This window comes from Xenopus tropicalis, chromosome 6 (genome assembly GCF_000004195.4).
Source record: "Xenopus tropicalis strain Nigerian chromosome 6, UCB_Xtro_10.0, whole genome shotgun sequence".
Classification (NCBI taxonomy): Eukaryota; Metazoa; Chordata; class Amphibia; order Anura; family Pipidae; genus Xenopus; species Xenopus tropicalis.
The window spans coordinates 143,839,600-143,852,451 of NC_030682.2; the positions used below are offsets into that span (position 1 = coordinate 143,839,600).

The window sequence follows — 12,852 nt, forward strand, 5'->3', positions numbered from 1 at the left end:
GCCCCGGCCCTAGTGAGCCCCAGCTGCCCAGTCCGACCCTTGCCGGCGCTCCCCCCTACTGACTGTTCCTCCCCGACACGTTCAATTTATACGCGCTCGGGGAGGACGTCAGGCGGGGGCCCTGCGGGGGGGTTAGGGGACGCGGCTGGGGCACTTGCAGGGCCCCTGGGGTGGGAGCCCCGGTGGGCCCTGCACCCCCCAGTCCGACCCTGGGGTCCCGCCTTGTGCCCCCCAATTGTTGTGCCCCCAATTGTTGCGCCCCCCAATCGTTGTGCCCCCAATAGTTGCGCCCCCAATCATTGTGCCCCCAATCGTTGCGCCCCCCAATAGTTGCGCCCCCAATCATTGTGCCCCCAATCATTGTGTCCCCCAATCGTTGCGCCCTAGACAGCTACCTCTTCTGCCTACCCCTAGTTCCGGCCCTGGTAATAGGCCACTCTCCCGCTTCCTATACTTTGCACACACACAGCAAGGCAAAGGGGTTTCCACTATTGAAACTGATTTGTACGTGTACTTTAAAGGGGATATAAACCCTCCGAATAGATTGAAAGCCATTTGTAACGTACCTCGTACCCGCCAATGAGCAACGAGAGTCTTTAAAGCCTTCATCTCCTCCAAAAGATCCTGCGGAGATTGCAGATCCCGGCAGGGCCACAGTAATTCCCTATGCAGTACAGGCTAAGTATAGCGATCATGTCAGTACTAATGCTGCCAAGTCGGAACCAGCAGTGCTCAGCTAAAAGTTACTCCCACGCCGCATTCAGCACTTTACAGCCTGCAGATGTTATTTTAGCTTTAAATGCAGCACCAAGTACATTTTCACAAGCCCCTTTTCTTATTTCGTGGTGTAGGTTTGCCTTTAAACACACACATTCCCTGGCGGGTTAATAGCCTGGAACCCAGATGAATGGAGCTGACAAAGGGGAAGAATTCACTCTCATTGACTCCTTTTATCCGACGCTCAATGGCGCTGACGTAAAAACCTTGTGAGCTCGGCTCGCGGTGTCAATCTCGAGACCTGCCTGGAAATTCTGCCGCGAAAGAATCCAAGTGTTTCATGTTTTTATATAAATAGAGAAAACCCCGTGCAAATATTTAGGTGAAGCCTCAGAAAGTTCATTGCTGGGTGTTTGTACCTGTTTCGAGAGGGAAGGAGGGGGGGCTTAATAGTCTTATAGATTTAAAGGGGACATACACCCCCAAATTGAATGTGCCTGATAGAAGACAATGTCATTGTAAGCAACTTTCCAATATACATTCATTACAAACATTCGATGGTTTTAGAGTTTTGTGTAAATGTAATTGCAACGTCTGTTCAGCCATTTCTGTTCTCAGGTTCCATCCCTTGAAACAATGTATCAGTCTGCCACAATGTTTCAGCACCTCCCAGGCAATGGCCGGGCAGACGCTGCTTTCCAACACAATTACATTGGCATACAGAATTGAAACCAACGGACGTTCTTAATGAATGTATATTAGAATTTCGTTCAGAATTACATTTTCTTTCATCGGGACAAAATGTTGTGTTTGGGTTTATATGCCCTTTAAATAGTGTAAGGAACGTTTAAAAAAAAAACCAACTAATTCCACCGATTGGCCATATAAAGGTTAAGCAAACCCAGAGAAATATCTACGGTATGTAGTCCATGTAATGAGTTAACCTCCCCTGCTGTGGGAAGTTCCCCATAGTGTAGTATAGTCTATGGGAGGGTTGTGCCCCTATTGACCCTGGAGTGTTATAAACATTCCCTAGCCTATAAAAGGGACTGTATTCTACTCTCTCTTGAGACTCAACTCTATGTGGGAGGATGGAGGCATCTGGAGAACCTCTTGCAGGACGATCCAGGACCCTAAGGTATGGAGGACAACATAGAGCAGTGGTTGTTGGACTTTTTTTTGGAGATTTAGCCTTGGGTCGAGGCTCATACAATGGTTAGAAGTATAGGAGAACATTTTTCCAGAATCAACCTACTGACTCCATGGTTCTAGGCTGCTCTACAGGGGGCCAGCTCCAGAGTTTGGAAAGTACCACCTTAGCTAAAGGTGGGGAAAGGGACAACATGAACGAGGGTTTGTAGTAACAAGATAGATATTGTCATAGCACAACAGGCACTGTACTTATTGGGGGGGTAGCTCCCCAGGTGACACCCACCACTAAGTATTGGGTAATGCCACAAAGGGACCATTGAGATCTTCATATGCCAGGGATTGTCGGCCATACACATCAAGATCTGCTTGTTTGTTGATAATGCAGAATAAGTGGATCTTTGCCCCATTTGGCCACTTACATATTGGGGTAGGGTAGCTCCCCAGGTGACACCCACCACCAGGTATTGGGTAATGCCAGAAAGGGACCACTGAAATCTTTATATACCAGGGATTGTCGGCCATACACATCAAGATCTGCTTGTTTGTTGATAATGCAGAATGAGAGGATCTTTGCCCCATTTGACCACTTATATTTTGGGGTAGGGTAGCTCCCCAGGTGACACCCACCACCAGGTATTGGGTAATGCCAGAAAGGGACCACTGAAAGCTTTATATACCAGGGATTGTCGGCGATACACATCAAGATCTGCTTGTTTGTTGATAATACAGAATGAGCAGATCTTTGTCCTCATTTGGCCACTTACATATTGGGGGGTGGGGTAGCTCCCCAGGTGACACCCACCAGTAGGTACTGAGTAATGCCACAAAGGGACCACTGAGATCTTCATATGCCAGGGATTGTCGGCCATACACATCAAGATCAGCGGGTACTGAGCAATGCCAGATTTGCTGCTGAAGTACCTTAGTTCTTCAAAAATGTTGATGGTTCCTGTTGAAGAACCATTGGTGCCCAAACATCAGTCTGAAGACCGTGTGGGATTTACAGTTCAGCTTGGAGACTCTATGTCAGGACTCTACTTGGAGACCAGCAACAGACAACACCCCCCTGCCCCCCGTATATCGGTACATCCTATCGTTCAATGAATCATTACACTACAGAGGATTGCTATCATCATCTACTGGAACCCTACGGCTGCACTGAGAATAAAATACATTCCCCGGGAACTCCGGCTTCCGAACCAAAATGTGTTAAAGAGCCGCACACAACCCAGAAACAACCCCTAATATCCCCTTCAAAAAGTAGGAATAAATACAATTTTTATAGGCTGAAATCCAGCTGCAAAACAGTTCTTCTCTTTCTGCATCATTTGAAATCCTGGCAGGGGAGGAGGGACTAAAACACTGATGTTACACATTGTAACAACTTCTCCACAGCTTACAGACAGCCTAAACCTTGAAATACTGTAGCTCAGACAGAAGCGAAAGCCTTAGTCACGGCAATTATGCACAACATATGTATCAACTCGTCTGAACAAAGTCATAAGTGATGAGGTTCAAAGGAGAGTGACATCACAATTGAACCCCGGAGGGAACGGCGAGTGGATCTGACGAGTAACCGCAGTCACGTTGAATCCGAGATTCCCTGTATCAGGACCCTATTGGGAATCTGGCCCCAATGCAGCATGTAATATACATGGCAGCATGGCAACTCCACCCAGAAAGTGCTTTTGCCTAATTGAACAAAATGTCATTCTAAGCCAACAAACATCAGTTGCACATTTTCAAGTGTATTTGTTAATGTAATTTCTATTGGAGGTTTGTCTGGCTCTTTCTATTCCCTGCTGTTGTTGCTTCTGACTCCTGAAACAATGTAGCAGACACTGATTTCAGTAGTCATTGTTACAGAACCAGACAAGAGAAAGGGGGAATTTTGTTTCCAAATAACATGAAACACAATGTTTGTTGCTCAGAATGTCATTATCACTGTACAAAAAAAAAACAGGTTTGGGTGGATTTGCCCTTTAACTTGCTCTCGATGTGCGGCAGATCCTAGTCTTTCAGTGACGAAAGATTTTATTTGTTACAGTATGTTCAGTATGTTCTGTTTGCACAAAAGCAATGAGAATGATCCACTTTGCAGGGCAAACCCAAGTTATTGCCCCGGAGGGGGCAGAGGGGGGTACCCAGAAACTTAAGGTCAGATAGGGGAGGAATGGGAAATGCCAATTATACTGCTGGGTTCATCTGTACCATAGAGGTAGGGTGGGATAGAATATAGGAAAACCTTTAGTTGTTGTTGAATTATAACACTCAGCACCCACAGACCCACCGGAGTTATGATAAAGTCCACCCATGAACTCATTTGTTATTACTATAAAAGATAATGGAATTGGAAAGCTGACCAGATGGGCCCGATTTGGCCACTTACATCTTGGGCCAAATCAGGCTGATCCAATCAGATCATAATAGGAAGCTATACAGAGATCTATCGGATCCAACACTGGGGATGGCCCATACACGGGCAGATAAGCTGCCAACTTGGTCTGAAGGGAGCGAATCAGAAGCTGAAATCTGCCCATGTTTGTCCGGCTTGAGTAAAGCTGGCCATACACGTGGCGATCTCACGATGTTTCGTACGACCGTCGGTCGCACGAAACATCGTCAGATCCGCCACACACCATTCAGGGCTGAATCGGCAGGTAAGGAGGTAGAAACAATAGGATTTCTACCTCCTTCTGCCGATTCAGCTCTGAAGGGAGAATTTTGGTCAGGCGCCTTCTATGGCGCCCGATCAAAATTTTCTAACCTGGCCGATCGGCGAGTCGACCGATATCAGCAGCTTCCTGCGATATCGGTCGGCTCGCTGACATGCCATACACGCACCGATTATCGTACGAAACGAGGTTTCGTACGATAATATCGGTGCGTGTATGGCCACCTTAACTTCCAAATATACATTCAAAAGCAGCGTCTGTCGGCCCCTCTTTGTTCCCTTGTTCTGACTACTGAAACAATGTAACAACAGTCAGTTGGGGTCATTAAGCTGCCAATCCAGTCCTTCCTTCCGGACCGAGTTGGCAGCATATTGGCCGTGTATGGAGCCCTCCGTTGGGCCTGCCCGACTAATATCTAACAATCAGTTCGGCCTGATACTGCCCACCTCAAAGATGGCCACCTTGCCCTGGAGTCGGAACAGCCGGTGCAGAGAACATAAACAGACATAAAGTGCTTGCAATGAATAAATCCCCTTACTAATGAATCTGTCATGTCTATTCAGGGGCCTGTGGTTGTTGGGGCATGCTGGGAATTGTAGTTCCACAAGACCTAAACTTACAAAGTCCAGTAAAACATAACTTGTTCCAACGGTAACAATGAGGGGTGCTACTTTCCTGTGGGCATTCCCTACAACTTGTAGTACCACTTCTCACCTTTGGCCTGCAGGAGGAATCTCTTCCATAGAGAATAAAGGAACAGTGCCACCACCTATGAATAAGATATGGGTTTGGCTCTAAGGGGCCACTGTCCCTAAGCTACAGGAAAGCTGGGACCGGCAATAGGAAAGGTGGGGGGGGGGGTACGTATTACTCTGCAGGGCTGCTGTATGCACACAGATACACAACAGCCCTATGGAATGGGACATTTCCCAGGGGGAGATTAAAATCACATTATTACAGTAACCACACGCCAAGCATGTTCTGACTTTCACTGTTTAAGCCCCAAACTCAAAGAAAGGTAAGTATAGCGCCCACCCCTGTTAGATTGTAAGCTCTGTGGGGCAGGGACCAACAATGCCTAAATGTTTATATAATGAGAGCTAAAATCAGCATAAGGCTCAGCAGCAACTCCCATCATGCTCAGCAATCCCTGCACCCCTCGAATAAGAACAGAAACTTTCAGTGAAGGAGAATAAAGGGTAAATGACACAAATTCAGGCAATTCCAACATTTACCCCCAAACTATTTATAAGGCAAATCCCCAAATTGTGGGGAGAGCTTCTCTGCAGTGATACTCACCCCCCCAACCTCAGTTACACGTCTGCCAGAGCCCCCTTCACGGTAACTTTACACTGCAGCCCCCAACACAAATTCCATTGTGTAACTGTACCCTCGGCAATTGCCTCCCACCCCCACCCACAGTGCAACACATCCTGCCCGGCCTCCAGCTCAGCCTCCCCAACTGCTAGAGAGGGGCCAAAGCCAGAGGTAGGGGGGCCCCACAGGAGGTACTTGAGGGCAAATCTGACTATTTATTACACTGTAAAAAAAGCTAAGGGGGGGGGCTGAACAAATCCAATAAATCATAAAACCCCTAAGGTATAGCCCCCCAAACTTACACTAAGGGGTACGCATGTCCTGTATACAGTGCCCCCCAATAAAATACAGTAGATACAGCCTCTCCCCAAATCTCACCGACCATAAATAATATCAGAAAAGCCCAATATGCATATGCCAACAAGATGGCAAGCCCACTGTAACATACCTGTGCCCCCCAGCCGTAACATAGCTCTGCCCCCCGGCTGTAACGTAACTGTGCCCCCTGGCTGTAACGTAACTGTGCCCCCCGGCTGTAACATAACTGTGCCCCCCAGCCGTAACATAGCTCTGCCCCCCGGCTGTAACGTAACTGTGCCCCCCGGCTGTAATGTAACTGTGCCCCCCGGCTGTAACGTAACTGTGCCCCCCGGCTGTAACATAACTGTGCCCCCCAGCCGTAACATAGCTCTGCCCCCCGGCTGTAACATAACTGTGCCCCCCAGCCGTAACATAGCTCTGCCCCCCGGCTGTAACATAACTGTGCCCCCCAGCCGTAACATAGCTCTGCCCCCCGGCTGTAACATACCTGTGCCCCCCGGCTGTAATGTAACTGTGCCCCCCGGCTGTAACGTAACTGTGCCCCCCAGCCGCAACACAACTGTGCCCCCGGCTGTAAAGTAACTGTGCCCCCGGCTGTAACGTAACTGTGCCCCCCGGCTGTAACATAACTGTGCCCCCCAGCCGTAACAGAGCTCTGCCCCCCGGCTGTAATGTAACTGTGCCCCCCGGCTGTAACATAACTGTGCCCCCAGCCGTAACATAGCTCTGCCCCCCGGCTGTAACGTAACTGTGCCCCCCGGCTGTAATGTAACTGTGCCCCCCGGCTGTAACGTAACTGTGCCCCCCGGCTGTAACATAACTGTGCCCCCCGGCTGTAACATAGCTCTGCCCCCCCCTAGCTACACTGAGGGAACAGTGCTGAAACAGATGCCCATATATTGCCCAGAGAGGGGCAGTAAGTGAGGAATCCCCAGTGTCAGTGTGTGAGATGCCTCTCAGTATTATTGCTATGCCCCCTACTACCCTCAGAGAATCAGTTTACCCAAAACCACATTATACCCACACCAGCCTGCCCATGTACCAGCCAGTGCCCACACCAGCCTGCCCATGTACCAGCCAGTGCCCACACCAGTCTGCCCATGTACCAGCCAGTGCCCACACCAGTCTGCCCATGTACCAGCCTGTGCCCACACCAGTCTTCCCATGTACCAGCCAGTGCCCACACCAGTCTTCCCATGTACCAGCCAGTGCCCACACCAGTCTCCCCATGTACCAGCCAGTACCAACACCAGTCTGCCCATATACCAGCAGCCAGTGCCCACACCAGTCTGCCCATGTACCAGCCAGTACCAACACCAGTCTGCCCATATACCAGCCAGTGCCCACACCAGTCTGCCCATGTACCAGCCAGTACTAACACCAGTCTACCCATATACCAGCCAGTGCCCACACCAGTCTTCCCATGTACCAGCCTGTGCCCACACCAGTCTTCCCATGTACCAGCCAGTGCCCACACCAATCTTCCCATTTACCAGCCAGTGCCCACACCAGTTTCCCCATGTACCAGCCAGTACCAACACCAGTCTGCCCATGTACCAGCCAGTACCAACACCAGTCTACCCATATACCAGCCAGTGCCCACACCAGTCTGCCAATGTACCAGCCAGTGCCCACACCAGTCTGCCCATGTACCAGCCTGTGCCCACACCAGTCTTCCCATATACCAGCCAGTGCCCACACCAGTCTGCCCATATACCAGCCAGTGTCCACACCAGTCTGCCCATGTATCAGCCAGTGCCAACACCAGTCTGCCCATATACCAGCCAGTGCCCACACCAGTCTGCCCATGTACCAGCCAGTACCAACACCAGTCTGCCCATATACCAGCCAGTGCCCACACCAGTCTGCCCATGTACCAGCCAGTGCCCACACCAGTCTGCCCTTGTACCAGCCATTAACACCAGCCTGCCCATGTACCAGCCATTAACACCAGTCTGCCCATGTACCAGCCATTAACACCAGCCTGCCCATGTACCAGCCATTAACACCAGCCTGCCCATGTACCAGCCATTAACACCAGCCTGCCCATGTACCAGCCATTAACACCAGCCTGCCCATGTACCAGCCATTAACACCAGCCTGCCCATGTACCAGCCATTAACACCAGCCTGCCCATATACCAGCCATTAACACCAGCCTGCCCATATACCAGCCATTAACACCAGTCTGCCCATATACCAGCCATTAACACCAGTCTGCCCATGTACCAGTCAGAGAACCTACTCCAGTTTGCCCAAGTGCAATAGGTCCCCACCCAGTGCTTCCAATTTGCCAGACAGGACCTGCCCGGCTGCCATGGGACAATCCCATAGTTACCCCAGGCTGCCCAAGTGCCAGTCCGTACCCAGCTCGTTACTGGGCACCGTGTCTGTAACAGCCCCCCAAGCCCAACACAGAGAGACCAGGGAACAACTTACCGGGAATCCTGCTCCTAAGCAGCCGCCAGTTCCATCCCAGCAACCCCTCCGCCCGGAGCTCCTCTTCCCTCCCCGGTCCGCTCCTCTCTCCCCTCCGTCCCCTCCCGCTCATATACAGGGGCCAGCCACGTGGATTGGAGAGAAGAGAAACAAACCCCGCCCGCCTGTGTCACTGGGAGAGGGGGAGAGGGGGAGAGAGGGGTGGGGGGCAGAGGGGAGAGGGGGAGAGAGGGAGACCCGGAGTCCTGCGCTGCTCCCCGGCTTCTCTGCCCGCTACATGCTGGGAATCTCAGCCCCTCCGCTGCCCTCCCTGCCACCCACAGACGGGCACCTACAGACCCACAGACTGGCACCCACAGACTGGCACCCACAGACCCCCAGACCGGCACCCACAGACCCCCAGACCGGCACCCACAGACCCCCAGACCGGCACCCACAGACCCCCAGACCGGCACCCACAGACCCCCAGACGGGCACCTACAGACCCCCAGACCGGCACCCACAGACCCCCAGACCGGCACCCACAGACCCCCAGACCGGCACCCACAGACCCCCAGACCGGCACCCACAGACCCCCAGACCGGCACCCACAGACCCCCAGCTCCGCACTGTCCCCGGATTCTCTGCTCCTTATTGAGCCCGGTACGTTCCCCACTGATTCCCAGCGCTACAGGCAAAGAGCCCAATACCCTCAGCCTCCCCGCTACTCCCGTACTGCTGCCCCCTATCTGCCCGGTGTTACCCCCCCCCCCCGCCCCTGTGCCCAAGGCTCCAGCCTCCCCGATTCCGGTCTCTGCCCGGGCTCAGCACCCCCCAGCCCTTCCCCCATCTACTGCCCCTGCGGCCCCCTAGCCTATCGCCTCCTCTGCCCCCCTCCCTGTCCCCAACTGACCCTCTAGCCCCCCCACCCCCAAATTAGCCCCCCACTCCCCCAGTTCCCTGCCATACACAGTGCCCCCAGTCCGGATTAACTATTTGCCCATTAGCCGGCACCTTCCCCCTTCCAGCCCCCCCTACAGAATGTCTGTTTAGTACCAGCCTGGCATCATCTGCCCCTGCTCCTGCCCCTACCCCTGCCCGTCTATCTCTCTGTGTCAGTACCAGCCTGGCATTGCCTGTGCCCCCTATCTTCACCTCCTATATACCTGTGCCCCCTATATTCACCTCCTATGTACCTGTGCCCCCTATATTCACCTCCTATATACCTGTGCCCCCTATATTCACCTCCTATATACCTGTGCCCCCTATATTCACCTCCTATATACCTGTGCCCCCTATATTCACCTCCTATATACCTGTGCCCCCTATATTCACCTCCTATATACCTGTGCCCCCTATATTCACCTCCTATATACCTGTGCCCCCTATATTCACCTCCTATATACCTGTGCCCCCTATATTCACCTCCTATATACCTGTGCCCCCTATATTCACCTCCTATATACCTGTGCCCCCTATATTCACCTCCTATATACCTGTACCCCCTGTGCCCCCAGAAGCTGTGTCAGGACCAGCCTGGCATCTATTCCCTGGCACTTCCCCCCTGTGCCCCCACAATCTGTATGCCCCCACCAGCCATTCCCTTCTCCCCAGGCCTTTCTCCCTCCATAGCACCTGGGAGCCCCTGGCACAGCCCCTGGCACAGCCCCAGCCGCAGGGCACAGGCGGGGGGAGTCACTTACATGGGGGCCCTCCAGCTTTCTCCTTTGGCTGCAGATTCTCCTGAGGCAGAAATCCATTCAGGTTCCACTAACCCGGCTCCACAGGGCACATTAGCGATGTGACGAACTGAGTTTAACCTGAGACCCTCCTGCTGCTGTGAAACTGCAACTCTCAACCCCCTGACAGGCGAAAGCAGGATCATCAATGTTCTGCGTACTGAGCACTGACACTGTTGCACAATAAATACTTTTTCTCACATAATGTTTCTCAGACAGGGGCCCCTATTTCAGGACAAGCGGCCTCTCTGTCCGACCAGAAATCCTTCCCTGCAGGCGATGAGTTTGTCTGAATTTCCAAATCAGAAATCGCGCATCGAGGTGCATGGAATCTATTGCCCCCTGCTGGCCAATGTGAGAACTGAACTGCAGCGCTACTTTAATCGCTCGCTGCTCCGCTGCCTCCAATGAACCGACAACTCTGGGCACCAATCAGTGCTGTACCCTGGGCACCAATCAGTGCTGTACCCTGGGCACCAAACAGCGCTGTACCCTGGGCACCAAACAGCGCTGTACCCTGGGCACCAATCAGCGCTGTACCCTGGGCACCAAACAGCGCTGTACCCTGGGCACCAATCAGTGCTGTACCCTGGGCACCAATCAGTGCTGTACCCTGGGCACCAAACAGCGCTGTACCCTGGGCACCAATCAGTGCTGTACCCTGGGCACCAATCAGTGCTGTACCCTGGGCACCAATCAGTGCTGTACCCTGGGCACCAAACAGCGCTGTACCCTGGGCACCAATCAGTGCTGTACCCTGGGCATTGTATCCAGTTACCCCGGGAGGGGCACAAGTTGAAAATACCCAATGTAAGCACCTATGTACCTGGTCCTTCCATACAGACCAAAGAATTTAGGTTATGAACTTACAGAGGTAGATAAGTAGGTAGGTGGCTGTTTTGCTTGTAGATTTCTAGTACTGATTGGCAGTTATTTAGTAAAGTTTTTTTGCTGAAATACCAAACTGGAAAGTTGCTGAACAAAGTAATTGAAAAACCAAAACAAACTTGCCTAAGGACTTTTAATCCAGCTCAGCGCGGCCCCCCAGTCACTGCCCCAGGCACAATGCTATGTACATGAAGCCTAAGGGGGTCATTTACTACTGACAATTCGCCAGTAACGATGAGCAAATCTGTCCCGTTCCGCCGAAAAATTCTCGAAACCGCGTAAAAATAAACGAAACGGTGTATAAACTCACGGAACATGGCTATCGTGCGACTTTTTTGATGCGCGCAATTTTTTTTTAACACTATCACAACTTTTTTGACATGACCACTAGTGATGAGCGAATCTGTCCTGTTTCGCTTCGCCATAAAATTTGCAAAACGGCAAAAAATCCGTGAAACCCATTTGTCACGTGACTTTTTTGTCGCCCGTTTTCCGCCAATTTGTCAGTGGGGAATTGCGGAAATTTTTTTTTTTACGTCACCAAGACTTTTTTGAAGCGGCCGCGACTTTTCCCCTCACTCTGCGAGTTTTTTCCGCAGCAAATGTTTATGGCTGTTTCACGAAAAAAATCCACCAATGATGAAATGCGGAATTTTGCTGAGAATACATGTGCGGACCGCAGCGGGGGTCCCTTGGGGAGGGTTTGTGGGGTCCCTGCAGTGGCAGCCCCAGTGGGTCCTGCACCCCCAGTCCAAATAGAAGTAAAGCATTAAAGGCTCCCCAAAGAAGCCCCATAACTACTGTAGGTTGGGGGGGGCCTCTCTGCAATAACTGTATCCCCGGAATGTAGGAGTTTTACTAACATTGTCACGTCCTATGGAATGTACGATGGGCGGGGCTAAAATTTGTTGGGGTCATATAGCACAATTCCAAATTATTAACCCAACCTTTTGAGCAGACATGGTCACCTTGGGGAGTTGGGGGGTCAGAACCCCCGTTTCCAGCAGGTATATGGGGCATTGGTAGATGTGGGACTGACAAGCATCTTCCTTTATTCCATTTAGACTTATTGTGTTCAACGCCAGTGCTTGGACCAATGGGCAACATCTGATCTGCTGGGCAACAAGGTGGCCATACAGTGTAAGTGAGGTCACCAAGCGAGTGGATTTTCTCCCAATGAGTGGGCAATATCAGGCTAATTTGATCCTTTGGCCCAGGGCCCAATTAAGATCTGGCCAATTTCAGGCCAGATGTTGGTCATGGAGGTCCATCAGTGCCGAATCGGTGCTCTAATCGGCCCATGTATGGCCGTCTTACTGGTGCATTCTCTGCTTATGCCCCAATCAGAACCTGCCCATTCCCAAGGAGAGAAAACTGTAGCCCAGGCATCTGCCCTTGGGTTGAGGAACACAGAGGGTCATAGGGGGCCCCCCAATATTGTGCTCTTTTGAATATGTAGCAAATTCCCCTTGCCTGAGCATTGGGGACTGGAGGGATCCACAAATGTAGAACCATAAGAATCACCCCACCAATACTAAGCTTAATATTTTTCCAGCTGCCCCCAGGCTCATATATAAAGGATTCTGGCTGCACAACCTTCTCTATAGTAGGTGCAACGTTAGGGAC

At 51.5% G+C, this 12,852-nt stretch overlaps 1 protein-coding gene across 3 annotated transcripts in view; it reads right to left on the bottom strand.

Moving 5' to 3' along the window:
• The window catches only part of st3gal1 (ST3 beta-galactoside alpha-2,3-sialyltransferase 1), a 72,203-nt gene extending 61,640 nt beyond the window's left edge, over window positions 1-10,563 (bottom strand). Inside the window, exon 1 of one of the 3 annotated variants that reach the window (XM_031903269.1) lies at window positions 10,303-10,563. The gene's annotated coding sequence lies outside the window, so the exon portion shown is untranslated. Of the gene's footprint in view, window positions 1-5,843; window positions 5,921-8,620; window positions 8,724-10,302 lie in introns of those variants that run through there. The other 2 variants (XM_012964403.3, XM_031903270.1) reach the window with 2 other exon arrangements.
• Between the last annotated feature and the right edge of the window lie 2,289 nt (window positions 10,564-12,852).